This window comes from Pseudonaja textilis, chromosome 3 (assembly GCF_049901715.1).
Source record: "Pseudonaja textilis isolate UNSWEBS1 chromosome 3, rPseTex1.2, whole genome shotgun sequence".
Classification (NCBI taxonomy): Eukaryota; Metazoa; Chordata; class Lepidosauria; order Squamata; family Elapidae; genus Pseudonaja; species Pseudonaja textilis.
In genome coordinates this window covers 98,841,208-98,856,663 of record NC_141992.1, presented here as the reverse complement: position 1 = coordinate 98,856,663, position 15,456 = coordinate 98,841,208, and the positions used below count along the sequence as shown (strand labels likewise).

General features: G+C 38.4%; 1 protein-coding gene and 1 long non-coding RNA gene across 7 annotated transcripts in view; one reads left to right on the top strand and one right to left on the bottom strand.

Annotated features, from left to right (window-relative positions):
- Nucleotides 1-14,853, bottom strand: part of LOC113438102 (uncharacterized) — a 49,269-nt gene extending 34,416 nt beyond the window's left edge. The window contains exons 1-4 of one of the 4 annotated variants that reach the window (XR_015743013.1): nt 14,797-14,853; nt 12,685-12,817; nt 4,340-4,442; nt 2,297-2,518 (exon numbers count right to left, since the gene is read on the bottom strand). This is a non-coding gene — a long non-coding RNA (uncharacterized LOC113438102). Of the gene's footprint in view, nt 1-2,296; nt 2,519-4,339; nt 4,443-12,684; nt 12,818-14,479; nt 14,649-14,796 lie in introns of those variants that run through there. The other 3 variants (XR_015743014.1, XR_015743015.1, XR_015743016.1) reach the window with 3 other exon arrangements.
- A 77-nt stretch (nt 14,854-14,930) lies between these two features.
- RALGPS2 (Ral GEF with PH domain and SH3 binding motif 2) overlaps nt 14,931-15,456 on the top strand; it is an 87,938-nt gene continuing 87,412 nt past the window's right edge. For 2 of the 3 annotated variants that reach the window (XM_026703325.2, XM_087930468.1), the window contains exon 1: nt 14,937-15,129. The gene's annotated coding sequence lies outside the window, so the exon portion shown is untranslated. Of the gene's footprint in view, nt 15,130-15,456 lie in introns of all 3 variants that reach the window. The other variant, XM_026703323.2, reaches the window with a different exon arrangement.

The following is a 15,456-nucleotide window of genomic DNA, read 5'->3' as shown; positions in this document are numbered from 1 at the left end:
AGTACTCAGAAAAGAAATGAGTTCCTGGTACATCAGATATAGCATGAATAGATGCATTTTACAGCTCTGAATAGTTTCATGTGTATGTGGGCACCACCAAGGTCCTGAGAGGTGTTCCCATGCACATTGCTCTGTATTCAGCTTTCTCTGCTTCCAGAAATAGCTATTTGAGAGATGAAAGGCAAGATGGTATTATAGTTCATGGGTGGAAGCACTGCAAAATCATGATAATTCACGGCTGACATTTTCAGAAGAGCAAGCAGTACCCTTCAAAGGCTGCTGGTTTTGATGGCACTGTCTGTATCTTTGGATACATTAGCTAAGGATTCCTAGAACTCAGGAGATTCTCACTGATGGGCCCACAGGTTGCTAATGAATGGGTGGCCGGTGTTAGTGCTTTGACATTTACAATAAGCTTCAGTTAAATTCATTTGTCCTTTAGAAGGAAAGCTTTTTTCCTCCTGCATCATTCTGCAAAAAGCTGTGACTTTTTTTCCCCCTCTCCTTCCACTAGATGGACCTAGAGTATTTCCTACTATTGTGATAAATATGATTTTTTTCTCTTCTTTTTTTTTCAAATTAATTGTGTTACTTATTCAATGCTTTTCAATGAATCCAAAGAACTTGAATGCAGGTGGTATTCAGCAGGTTCTGACCAGTTCTGGAGAACCAGTAGCGGAAATTTTGAGTAGTTTGGAAAAACGGCAAATCCCACCTGACTAGAGATTTTACAGGATCCTTCCCCTGCCACGCCCACCAAGCCACGCCCATGGAACCGGTAGTAAAAAAAATTGAATCCCACCACTGGTAGACATGTTCATTCTTCCAGCATTCAGGCAATTTATGTGACACGGAAACTATCAGGTACCCTGTAAGTAATTAAGTCCACTGCACTAGTGGGCAGTGGGAGAAAATGGAATATGATTCTCAGAATTATTGGAATTTGGGGATAATGCCAGTGACATCACTGGAGATTTATTCACCAAAGCAATCCCAGCCTGCTGCTCCTGCAATGTTTTTCTCGAGATGTTGGCTTACTCAAAAGGGTAAGAGTTGCATCTCCTAAACCAGGGCTCGCCAACCTTTTGGACTTCAGGGACCACCAAACTCATAATTTTAAATCCCAGGGACCACTAACCGGTTCTGTGGGCATGGCCTGATTTGTGGGTGTAGCTTGGTGGTCATGTGACTGGCTGGCATGGCTTGTATGTAAATATATTTATATAAAGATTGAATTTTTAATTAAAAAAGAGCAACTTTTACCCAAAATCAGGCAAAGTAGGCAGGCAGATTGAGTTGCTCACAGAATCATTCAGTGATCTATCTTTTTGCCATTGGCTAGCTCAGTCTCTCAAATTTGCTTGCCGTGAGTCTGCACTGAATAATAGAACCTTCAGTCCTAAGGGAGGTTCAGCTGTGCTTAAAAGCAGAGCCGAAGATCTAAAGATTAGCTAGAAAGCAAGAAATCCAACCATTTCCTGCTTCCTAGCTAATCCAAATCTCCCAGGAAAGCAGAACAGCTGATGGTTGGAAAATAGTTTGCCCCGTAAGGAGTGGGCAGGGAGGGTGCCCGTGGACCATGTGGGCGACACAGCCTTGTGTTTCTGGCAGCCTGGATTAATTGCTTTGTGGGGGGTGCTCTGGGGGTGAGATTCTCTGCAGCCCACTGGTGGGCGGCCTCTGTCCTAAAATAACAAAGCTGAGATAGTTGTGTTTTACACAGATCTGACAGATTATGCTTTGTTCTATGTTCTGAGGAGGAATTTGAGAGGTAAATGAGACTGTATTCAGACATTACACTATTCAAGTGTACAAAGAAGGTCCAAATATATTACATACAAATGCATGTGCAACACAGCCTGCACAATCTACAGCCTGCGGACCACATGTGGCCCACCAAGTATCCTTGTGTTTTTTAAAAGAATAACCATTCTACTACATCCAAATGTCTCACCTTCAACAAGGATCCCCACTGTTGCCACCACTGTATCTTTCACAAAGACTGGCTACCAAGCACCTCCAACCATGCTAGCTCCATCACTGCTACTACACTGTACCGACAGCTACCAAAGACTTGATTGGTGTGCCAGCAGTCATAGAATAGAATAAAATAGTAGAGTAGAGTAGAGTAGAGTAGAGTAGAGTAGAGTAGAGTAGAGTAGAGTAGAGTAGAGTAGAGTAGAGTAGAGTAGGAACAGGAACAGGAACAGGAACAGGAACAGGAACAGGAATAGGAATAGGAATAGGAATAGGAATAGGAATAGAATTCTTTATTGGCCACGTGTGATTGACTTACCTCTTCTTTTCTGCCAATCCTCCAGATGGAAACAACACTGGTCTTGCTTTTAAGATATAAAGCAGATCTGATAGGAGCGGAATGGGGGTCATCCATCCTGGTTTTATCTGAACTCTTGGTAGCTTTTAATAGCATTCACCATGATATTCTTCCGGACCAGTTTCAAGGATTTGGAGTGGAGTTCCTTTCCTTCTGATAATGTAGGAAAAGGAAGGACAGATTCTCTAGTGGAGTCAAGAGAGGAATCAGCCTGGAGTCATTACGTTCCTACAAATGGTCTGTTAGTGGTTGCCAACTGGGGGGCCATGGCCCACTGGTGGTCCGCAAGAAAATTTTGGTGGTCCACAGAGAAATGTCAACCCCCAAAGCACTCCCCCAAAGCAATTAATCCAGACTGTGAGGGAAAACAAGGCTGCGCCACCCACATGGCCCACAGGAACCCTTCCCACCCACTCACTCCTTACCTGGCAAACTTGCTTTCTAAGTTGCTATTTTTCCTTTTTTTCCCATCAGCTGTTCTGCTGTGCCAGAAGATTTAGATTAGCTAGAAAGGAGGAAATCATTGGATTTCTTGCTTTCTAGCTAATCTTTAGATCTTCGGCTCTGCTTTTAAGCAGAGCCAAACCTTCCTTAGGACTGAAGCTTCTATTTGTCAGTGCAGACTCAGGTAGCCGATGCCAGAAAGATAGATTTCTGAATGAATCTGTGATTCTGTGAGCAACTCAATCTGCCTGCCTGCTTTGCCTGATTTTGGGTAAAAGTTGCTCTTTTTTAATAAAAATTTCAATATTTACAAAAATATTTATAATATTTACATACAAGTTATGCCCAACCAGTCACATGACCACCAAGCCCCACCCACAAATTAGGCCATGCCCACAGAACTGGTTGCTAAGAAATTTGTATCCCACCCCTGCCTCTGTGTGTTTGTGTGGGGGGGGGGGGAGAGAGGTTAAATCAGATCTCTCTCTCTCTCTCTCTCTCTCTCTCTCTCTCTTTCTCTCTCCCGCCAACGTCAGCAAGCCACTGTCAGTCAAAATTCATATTAGTGGTCCTGTGGATTTAAAATTATGAGTTTGGTGGTCCCTGAAGTCCAAAAGGTTGGTGACCCCTGGCCTAGACCATATTGAAGCAATATTTCTAATCCTTGAATATAACAAAAAAATACAGCATTTTTAATCAGGTAAGATTTGCCTATTTTACTGCTATTGGATGTATAAATCAAATAAAAAGACGTTCAACTCTTCAACTCTGGCCATTTTACATTTTTTTATCTGAATAAATAAGTCTTGCCTGAACATGTCTTCTGTAACAATGAAGACAGGGATGACTTCAAAATAGTACAATTGTGAGAGCAGCAAAACAAATTCCAAGAAGCAAAATGGTTAAGAGAACAAAACTGGTTTTCCTTGCAATATTCCATGGACCACACATTACACAGAAGTGCATTCTGATAACCAGAAGGGGGGATCAGATATTTTTTATTATAGGTAGTCCTTGACTTACACCACTTCATTTAGTGACTGTTCAGAGTTACAACAGCACTGAAGAAAGTGACTTATTATGACCATTTTTTTTTACACTGATAACTGTTGAAGCATCTCCATGGTCACGTGATCAAAATTCAGGTGCTTGGCAACTGACTCTCATTTATGACAGTTGTAGTGTCCTGGAGTCCCATGATCACCTTTTGTGACCTTTTGAGGACCAAAGTCAATAGGGAAGCCAGATTCACTTAAAAACCGTATTACTAATTTAACCATTGCAGTGATTCACTTAACAATTGTGGCAAGGTCGTAAAATTGGGCAAAATTCACTTAACAAATGTTTCACTTAGAAACAGAAATTTTGGGCTCAATTTTGGTTGTAAGTTGAGGGCTATCTGTAGTGAGGACGAGGGTAGAACTACCTAGTTTGCATGCAAAACCTTCCCAAGAACTGAACATGAAGCTCAACCTGGAAAATGTCATCGAATGGCAGGGAAGAAATAAAAAAACTGGTTCATACTCAAAAAGTTGGCATTGGCTAAAAGACTTTACTTACTCTGGGCATTGATGCATTCCCCATAAAGGTTCACTTTCAGTCTGTTGAGATTTTGCATATTGCCTTGAAATTCCACAAATATCCTTGAACTTTTAGGTGGTTCCTATGGCATGAAACCATATTATTAGTGGTATACCAGTTCTATTCCCTCCAGAACTGAAAATCCTGGCACAGGATAACAATGCTTTGAGAGCAACTGGTGAAATTATTCTAATGGCTTTTCTGAACACCATGTGGAACTTCAGTTAACACAGTCTTTCTCACCCCAGCAATTTTAAGATGTGTGACTTCAACTTCTAATCCATACTTCTTAAAGTTGCCAAGGATGAGAAACAGTGAGTTTGACTGAAATTACAATGGTAAGATTACAATAGTTTTTTAAAAAGTTAAGTTGGTTTCTAGTCCATTTCCCAGCATAGTTAAAAGATGCCCTAAGATTACAATTGGAGCAGAAGGATGGAGTTCAATTATTCAAAAGTAATACATGAAGTTTAAGAATTGGCACTGATTTTTAAAGCTGTAAATAATTTAGATGCACCTGTTTTAAGAGTCACTTCTCATGACCTTGCCTGTGGATTAAGAATGAATAAGATCTTTCTCAGGAATTATTCTCCAGGCTTTATTGTTGTAGGTTTTCCTCAGTTGTGTTACCATAACTCTGGAGTTCTCACTTTGCAAATTAGTATACTAGTTTTAAATCTGTATTGCTGGCTTTGCAGCTAATGTGTCATATGCAAATTGCATTTATAAGTTCTTATATTCAGTTCTGAATTGTAGGCAGTTATTAAAATGTTCTATTTTAATAACATGCTGCATCATGATTATTTTTGGATAATGTCATTACAGAGTTTAATCATTAGATAGAAATAACTTTCAGATCTTTAAGAAATATGAATTCCACATTATTAGCTTAAGACAATGACAGTTCTTCTCAGGCTTCCTGATGGGGATGTCCTTTTAAGAATATTGTGACAGTAAGCCTCAGGCAAGTAGCAACATGACAGAACATACAGTAGTAATGTTCTTTCACTGTTTTATACAGTATGGCAATGTTGATAGATTGAGCCCTAATTTTCCACAGGTGCTTATCAGAGTTTTAGTAGTTTATTATTTGTCAAAGACTGCAGCATATTTATGCTCCCAGTTTTCTAGAGCAATTATATCTGAATATCAGAATTTAAGCACTGGTCTTTATTGAGCCCATCTGTTGCACACAAACAATAATATATTTTATTACTGCGCATTGCTCTATCTTACTACTGTATTGTAAATCGTGAGTTATATGACTTGGCATATAACTTTTGATTCAATTTGTTTGCTTGTTTACTCCAGTATATGCAAAGGTTGCTATTGGAATCTTGATTTGTTTTTAAATCTTTTTAACAAGTCTCCTAGCTTTTAAATCAGTAGAGGGTTTTTTGTTGGTTGGTTAATCTTTCACTGGAGAACTCTTCAGAAAAATATTGCAAATAAAGTGGATTTTGGCTTAAGGTTGTCATTTCTTACACTTTTGATGCTAAAGTTTAGTGCTAATTCTGAAGACACACAGCTCTTATCCAATGTGACATGCTCTGCCGTATTCAGTTACAGTATGAAATCTAAGTTTGATCATTTTTAAAAAAAAATAAGTGAAAGGGGAAAAGCAATGGCTTTCTCAAGGTATCTTGGGAGTTGCTGAGCACATTGTTCCACTGCCTCGTTCTTTTTAATGTGTATTTCTGTTTTATCCATGTCATGACGCTTAGAAAGCTCTATTCCAAATTATCAAAGGCTTTTTCCATGCCTAAAAATATTATTACTAATTTATTTTCTTACTAATGAATTCTAATATTAAACGCATTAGATGCCATTATCCATCATCTCTCTTTTTGGAATGTAATCTATCTATTCTCTGGGTATAATTTGGGGAAGTATTTCATTACATGTACAGCTACAGCGAATATCTTAGAATCAAATTTCAACAAAGAAAGATGTGATTGAGGTTTCTTCAGTTCATTCCTTTTTTTTAAATTTTTTTATTTAAATCCTCAAAATATTCTTTTCCAAGCCTAATTGGTATTGTTTGAAACAAAAATAAGACTCTGGGTAAAATGTTCATCTTAATTGTTGAAATCCTTCCTATTAATGACAATTGTAAGTCCTCCCATTTTTTCAAGTCTTGAGCTATCTGTTGTTTAAGTTTAATATAATTATTCTCCTTCAATGTACTACATCTTGATGTCAAATATATCCCCAGATACTTAACCTTGTTTGTAACTTGAATTTTTAACAGTTCTGCCAACTCTTCCCTTTGTTTCAGCAACATATTCTTTGACAAAATCTTTGTTTTATCTCTATTTATTTTCAAACCAGCCACCTCCCCATAGACCTCTATCTTTTCCAACAGTTTCGAGGCTGTTTCTATAGGGTCTTCAAGATAAAGACTAGGTCATCTGCAAAGGCTTGTAGTTTAAATTCTTCCTTTTTAATTTTCATTCCTTTTATAGTTTTATCTTCTCTGATATTTCTATTCAACACTTCCAAAGTCAATACAAATATCAAGGAGAAAGAGGACAACCTTGTCTTGTGCCTTTTCTTATATTAATAGGATCTGTAAATTCTCCCTCCATCATTACCTTAGCTGTTTGTTCATTATAAATTGCTTCTATTGCCTGAATAAATCTTCTAGCAAAGCCCATCTGTTCCATTAAAAGTAACATAAATCTCCAATTCACGTTATCAAATGCCTTTTGAGCATCTAAAAATATCAAAGCCATTTGCTTTTCAGGATGTGCCTCATAGTATTCCAAGGTGTCCAGAATTACTCTCATATTGTCTCTGATTTGTCGCTTTGGCAAAAACCCATTTTGGTCTGGGTGGATAAAGTTATTCAAGTACTTTTTAAGTCTTTCTGCTAATATTGAAGCAAAATTTTATAATCTGCATTTAGTAAAGAAATCGGTCTATAATTCTTGATTTGCAGTAGGTCCGCCTCCTCTTTTGGAATAAGTGTAATGTAAGCCTCTGACCATGTTTTAGGTATCATCTTTTTAACATAACTTCATTCATAACTTCTAACAGTGGAATACACAGTGATTCTTGAAAGATTTTATAAAATTCTACAGGAAACCCGTCTGGACCTGGTGCCTTTCCATTATTTTGTTTCTTAAGTGCTTGACTTAACTCCATCATTGTTATATTACTTTCTAGCATTTCTTCAATCTCTTTAGGTATCTTAGGTAGATTTGCATTCTGTAGGTATTGTTTAACTTTCTCCTCATCAATGTCTTCTTTCTTATACAAATGCTTATAAAAATCATAAATAATCTCTTTTTTTCTTTGCTGCCATAACAAATTTTACCTTGGTGAGTCTATTAACTGCGGTATTTTCCTCGACTCTTTCTCCTTTCTCAATTTGTATGCTAGCCATCTACCTGGCTTATTTGCATCCTCAAAATAATTCTGTTTAGCATTCCTAATTTTCTGTGCCAGTTCTTCTTTCTCTATTAAATCCATTTTATGTTTAGTTATATCCAGTTTCATTTTAACATCTTTTCTGTGTGGCATTTTCTGTAATTCTTTTTCAAGTCCCTTATATTCATCATCCAAGGCTTTAAGAGTTCGCCTTTTCCTGTTGTTCTTTTTCTTGTATAGTCTATTATCAAGCCTCTAACATAGGCCTTCATTGTGTCCCAAACATTCTGTATTGAGGTGTCTTCTTTTCTGTTCTCTTTAAAGAAGAAGGCCAATTCTTTCTCCATCCATTGTATAAATTCCTTATCCTTTAAAATAGAATTATTTAATGTCCATCTCGATCTTTTCCTTTGTCCCTTCCATTCAATTGTCAATGGGTTATGGTCAGCCCAAGTACTTGTTTCAATATTTACTTCTTGAATACTAGACATTAAATCTGTTGAGATCCAAATCATATCCAGTCTGGACCATGATAGATGCCTATTTGAATAGAACGTAAATTGCTTAGATTTATCATTTCTTTCTCTCCATATGTCTTTTAAAGTTAATTCATCTATCATTTTAAAAAAGGATTTAGGAAGAGTTTTCCTGTTATGCTTTACTGTTGTTGCAATATAGTCAAGTCTATTATCCACAATTCCATTAAAGTCTCCCATCATAATTACATTAGCATAGTCAAGTTCGGCAGTCTTAGTATGTAATTTTCTATAGAATTCTTCCTGCTTATCATTCGATTGCATAAATTGCAATCAAAAGTATCTTTCTATTATTGTCCATTATTTCTACCATTAATATTCTCCCATCATCATCTGTATAAATCATTTTTGCTGAAATGGCCTCTTTAATATATAAAACCACCCCTCTTTTCTTGGATTGTGTCAAAGAGGTAAACAATTTCCCTAATTTTGGTTGTAATAACAATTGTTCATGTTGCTTTTTAATATGAACTTCTTGTAAACAAATTATGTCGAACCTTAATTTCATTAATTTATGGAAAATCTTCCTTCTCTTAGCAGCTGAGTTCAGTCCATTTATATTCATTGTAATCAATTTTTTTCTTCCATAATTATGTTTTATATTTAGATTTAACCACTCTCGTGGGTCTTGCCTCACGTTGATCTTTAATATCCACTTGTCCACCTACTGCACCTTCTTCTTTTCCAACCTCCATTTGTTCCTCTTGAGATTCAATTGATGGGACCTCCTTTCCTGCTCCTCCTTCTCTGCCTCCAAAAACCTCTCGCGCAAAACAGTTCTGCTTTCTCAATTGAATCAATTCTATGTCTCTGTTCCTGCCACGTAAACATCAATCCTTCTGGAATCAACCACCTGTAAGACACCTCTTTTTCCAATAACCTTTTAGTCAGGAATCGGTATTCTCTTCTCATCTCTCTCACTCTTCTAGGTATTTGTTTTAAAACCAAAATTTCTTTACTTTTGTATTTCAGTGGCTTCTCTCTTGCTACTTGCAATATTTGTGTCTTCAAGGATTTTTTAATAAATCTAATATGAACTTCTCTGGGTAGGTTATTTCTCATCGCATATCTTGTAAAAACTTCGATATATCTCATCAATTCCATCCATCATCTTCTCTTCTGTTATCTCGAGCGCCTCCGCCAAGATTCCTACCATTATCGCAACCAAATCTTGTCCTTTTTCTTCTTCTATATTTTGGAATCTAAGATAAAATTCTGATCTATCCAACTCCCACTTCAACATCTCACTTTTTCTTGTTCAATCGCTGTTAATCTATTGTCGATATTTCCAATTTTCTCCTCTCTTTGTTTGCCTCCCTCTTCAACATTTTGGAGTCTCTCTTCATATTTTTCCATCATCTGTTCCATCCTACCTGTTCTTTGTTCAATAGTATCCATTTTTACCTTAAGATCTTGAATTCCTTGCATAATCATCTGGAAGGATACTCTTTCTTGTTCTTGTTCTTTTCTTTCTCTTTATCTTGCTTTAACAATGTCTGAATTGAACGCTGTCCAGATGGTGGGGAGGCAGAAGCAGACATAGAGGCACCCGAAGATATAAATTTCTTACTCATTTTAAGTGGTTCCAACTCTTCAAGTTTTTTCAAATTTTAATCCACAAAAAAAAGAGAAAAAAATATGAAATTTTAATCCAAGGTAAAAAGGCCAACAATAAAAAGCCAAAAGTGAGAGAAAAAAAAAAAAAAAGAAAAAAAATTCTTCAAATTCTTCCTGACCTTAGTCCAATAAAAAAAAAAAAAAAACCATAAAAAAAAGTAACAGTAAAAATAAAAACCCAATAATAATAATAAACAAGACAAAGCCAAAAAGGAAGAAGGGAAGAAGAAAAGAGAAAAACAAAAAACAAAACAAAAACCAAGAAAAATAAGTTTCTTCAGATTCCACACCTTAGTCCAGCCAGAAAAAAAAAAAAAAAGAAAAAGAAAAACCTCAATTAAAAAAAGGAAAAAGAAATAGTCCGCTAATGTACATTAAAAAAAAAAAAAAAGGAAAAAGAGAAAACAGGATCCAAATAGGCAAAAGAAAAAATAAAATCAGTTAAATCAAAATAAAATATAAGTAGAAAAAAGAAATTCAGAGGCTTCCTTTGCAAATAAATCAAGCTTAAAAGTCAGGACCTTGATGTTAGTGAAGGGGTTGGCAGAACTCAAAAAAACAACAACACTGCACTCTATTTAATTATCCAAGGCTCTAATTATAACTCCCTTCTCTTTCCCACAAGTTTCAAAGCTGAGCCATGTATATCCAGAAAGACACCTGTAATAATATTCCACAAAGTGCTTTCCTCTATCTTATCAGGGGATGTCCTTGAGAAGAAGAGTCTATTTTTCTTTTTTTTAAATATTTCCGAGCCTCCAGGTGGCAGTGTTACAAAGTATCATAGTTCTCACTTTCCCCCTCCTCTCTTAAGGGAAAGCCGACTTGCAATACACAAAACAAAAACCGAAAAATCAAACAAAATCAAGAGAAGCCTCTAGCCCAGAAAAAAAAAATAAAAAGTCCAGAAGAAGAATAAAACATATGAATATATAGAAAAAGAAAACAGTCCAGTTATCCAATAAGTAACAATAGAGTCCGGAAGCAAAGAAAAGAAAAAAATGGATTCTCTCTTTGACGTTTCCCTAAAAAAGCTCGCTAAATCAATTTTGTCAAAAACAAAACAAAAATCACACAGGTTTCTTCAGATAATTAGAGTAAACTTTCCAAATTCAAAAAATTAAATAAAAAAAGAAGTTCTCACCCAACCGACAAACTCTTTCTCAAACTCTTTCCGTCTGGAGTCGCCCCGGCCTCAGCAGCATGGGGGCTGCCTCTCCGCCGCTGGCAAGAAGAGCTTCACCCGGGCTCTCCAGGGATTTTGCGGTATCCCCGGAATCCTCAGGATATGCTCTTCACGATGGCTGTCCCTACGGGACAGCGTAGGTCCGTTGGACCGGCCAGTGGCGGAGATATCGGCTGCAATCGAGGAGCTCGATTGCAGACCGTATCGCCACGGCGCAAGCTCCTCCCATCTCCTCCCTTTTTAAAGCATAAAGTTTTATATGTGTTTTCTAAATTTTTCTAACATTTGGCTGTAAGTCCATCTGCATTTGGCACCTTCCCAGTTTTAAGTCTCTATCACTTCTTTATTTACTTGAATTGTAATAGGGTTTGTTGCTTAGTATTTATTTTCCTGTGAATTCTTTAACTTCTAACTCTTTAATGCATGCTTTCCATTTTTCCCTGTTCATTTTACAATTAGAATTCTTGGGGAAAATCTATTTTTTTCTATTATTTCCATCTTATATATAACAATTTATTTCATTTATCAATGTTACTATCCTTCTCTTGTTATCTTTTCCGAGTTAATGCATCAAGTTTCCTTAATTTCTTTGAATTCTCAAAATGGCTTTATTGTCATCTTTATTTGGAGAATAACAGGATTCCAATGTTAAAACTTTACTTTTATTTCTTAGTTTCAGTGCTCCAATACTTTCCAGGAAGGTGATTTAATAACTACTATTCTATTTTTCTTTACTTATCCTGATGCCATATATTCCCAACTTGTTTTTTTTAATTTAACAAATCAACAGCCTTGCTTTATATACAGTTGTTAAAAGCAAGCATCAGTTTTATGTTATGTATTTAGAGCTTGTTAAAATCTTTCATTAGGCAAATTGAGTCCATTTACATTTAATGAGATTGATGTTATCCATTTTGGTTTCAATTTAATAATTCAGCTATATCAAGTTTCCCCTTCTTCATTGCTGATATCCTTCCCAATGCCAAGATCTTTGTTAAGATCTTTTGGCCTAGCACTGAAAATGTTACCTAATCTGGCAAACTAGCAACCAAGCTCGGATAGCATCAAGGACTCCACAGTTCAACCTTGAGCTCCATATATTCTCTTCTATTGGATCTGGATCTAGAATCTATTGGATAAATCCTGAACAGTTAGTCTTTCATATAAAGGGAAGCCTCTATACCTTTCTATAGACTAAGATGTGATTGCAGGTTGAATCTGGGGACTTTCTACCTATAGGACTTGGAAAACTATTTCTGGAAGGTTTTCTGTTTTGGTAATCAGAAAATAGGGTTTCTAACTTTCTATAATTTTAAAGACTCTTAATCCCCAGCCCAGGGACTGCATCAAGACAGAAAATAAGATAAGCAACAAACAAAGGGTTGTCAAAATTAGCTCAAATACCTAGGATTTGTGTTTCCTTTTTTGCCCATAGAACCAGTTATGACCGCTACATAACCCCTACACGACCCCATAGGAATCTGACAACAGCCAATAGAATAAGAAAGGACATGTTCTTGCACAGGAACAGGAAGCTCAAATACAAAGCCCACAGAAGATATAAAAACCACCCACTCTCATCTCCATTTGTCAGCTGCACCAGAACAACAAACCTGGTGGTTCTGCTTCATCAATAAATGGACCCCGTTTCCAATCATCCTCCATTTTGTTTCCAGTGCCTGTGTCCCAGTTTGGAACTGAACCAGATGGATTTTTCTTCCAAAATACCAATGGAGATTTTCAGTTCTATGGAAAATGATTCATAAGTTGTAGCCATCCTCTTAAAGACATATAAAATCTAAATTATATTTTCCTACTGGTGCTTTCTGCTATTCATTGTACTTTACAGATTTAATTGTGATCAAATCCAATATAAATGACATGAGAACTACAAGCCAAGCAACTATATTTCATGTTCTTTATGTGAATTTACATTCAGTATTTTATAAACCCTGAAATTGAAGTCAAGCTGTATCAAACACAGCTAGACATTAAATCTGAATGTTATGTTAAAATTGAATTAATTCAGTGGCTGGGAGGACAGATTAAAAACAAAAGAAAGTTGGAAGAAAACAGATTAAAGAAGAGCACAGAGTAATATATATAGAAGACAGACACAAAATAGTCCAAAGCTGAGGATAAACATACTCTCTGGTTCTAATTATGTCCTTCAGCTATCCAATAAATATACCTCTAATTCTGTCATTTGCATAAGCCATCTAAAAATAATCTTTATATTGTTATTGCAGAATAAACATTCGTGAGTTAGGTTACATAAGAATTATTAATTTTAGGGTGTATTTGAACTTACTAAAGCAGGACTTTTAACAAGCAACCATAGTTAAAAAGGAAATGAAAAAGAACAGGTGTCTTCCACTGTAGCTGATTAATTACTATCAAGGGTTAAAGTGTATAAGAAAGCATATGGTAAGGATTTAAACAAGAGGACAGATGTATTTGTATTAGGAACTTAGCAGATAAACCTCTAGAATTTAGGGGGTAGGCTGAATAATTACTCTATTTGAATGGTGATCCAGTGCAATTGGCAAGGACTGATGGCTTTAGAATAATTATGATTATATGCAGTGGTATTTGTCCTTTTAACTACAGCCATTATGTAAGAGAAGTCTAATATATCCAAGTCTAATATATAGAAGTCTAATATATTCCAACATATCTGGCAACTCAGCTATTTCCTTCTGCAAGATAACAATAATGTGCATGTCCCACATTTCTAGAAAGAAATCAACACCCATAAGTCAAGTACTTTAGACAGCTATGTAGTTTGAGAGGTTTATATCCCACCTTTCTTCAGGAACGCATTTTATTGTTTCCCTCATCCCCTAACAACTACCCTGCAAGGTACTTAAGGCTACTTAAGGGGAGGCGGGCCTTTGTAGCGTTGTGGTACTGGATAAACAGGTCAAGTAGTTCAGCCCCTTTCAGTGATCAGAAAGCCCGTGTACTTGAATAAAACGCAGCGCTAAATACTCTTGACACTCGATGCCGTGGGACGTTTGTTAACCTTCCTCTCCATTGCAAGTACATTTTACGTACGGCGAAGAATAGAACAGAACAGAATTCTTTATTGCCAAGTGTGGTTGGACACAGAAGGAATTTGTCTTGGTGCAAATACTCTCAGTACATTCGTCAAGAATCATAAGGTACAACCCTTAATGATAGTCATAGGGTACAACGCGAGCGCTTTTTAGCTTAAACGTGTAAATTATGTGGGAAATGCCCCTTTCCGTGAAAGGCATCTGGCCGACAGGCTTTGCATTGGCCACAGCGCCTTTGGAGGCTCTCACATAAGAGCACGTGCGCGTCGGTTTGCCACCTTCCCGCCGCCGGCGTCACCCAAGGAGACCAAATGGCAAGAAGCGAGGGGAGCTGATTCCAACAGACTACCTCAAAGACAGACCAAATGGTAGGGGGGGAACCGTTCTCTGTCCTTTGAAGATAACGCCAGGCAGAGCGTGCCGAGGGTAGGAGACAACGGCCGCTTCCACGCGGCTACTCCCCCTCTCATTTGGAGCGTTTTCCCCTTGAGCGGGACCAACTCTAGCGAGAACGACTTGACTTTGCCGTTAACCCCCTCTTCAAACCACGGGGGGAGGGGGATTAAGGGCGTGGGGAAGCAGCGCGTGGGCAAGAGGGAAGTCTCAGCGATGGGCAATCGAGCCCTCCCCCCCGCAATGCGGTCAAAGGCGCTCACGCGTTCTCACCTTCGAATTTAGGCCTATCTTGACTCGCATTGGAGCTCGAGCGGTCGGCGCCTGCGCACTTTTTTCTCCCAGCAAGCCGAATTCCAGGAGAAGGGAATGGTGGGCGCATGCGCCCTTCTTGCCTTTTCTCCCCTGCCGTCCTGAGCGGCGCGCGCGTGTGTGTGTGTGTGGAGGGAGAGATTCCTCCCCTCCCTCCGCTAAGCTGCTCCCGGTGCTGAATGAGAGCAGCCGAAGCGTCGGAGGAAAGTCGGGAGCCGGACGGCGATTGGCCCAACCGTTGCTGCCTTTTGCTGCCTCTTCTCCGGCTCCCGCTCGCCCTTCCCTATTCGGCAGGTGAGCGAAGGAGCCGCGGGCAAGAGGTGGGGGCTTGAGGGCTTTGGCGGGTGGTCGAGCGTCTGCTTTTGCCGGCTGGGCGAGAGGCTCCGCAAGGCCCTTTGGCGCTGGCCGGGATCCCCGAGAAAGGCTGAGGCGCCGCGAATTCTTCCCCGCCCGCCCCGGGCTTTTACACTTCTGCAGCCGGCATGTTTCGGCTCGCTTCCTGGGTTAGGCGGGGGTCGGTGGGAAAGAGGGCGCCTCTCTGAGCCGCCCGCGACGTCGTTCCCGGCTGCCCAGACGCGGCTTCTCCGTTTAACGCCTTCCAGACCAAGGAGTGCCCGCTTT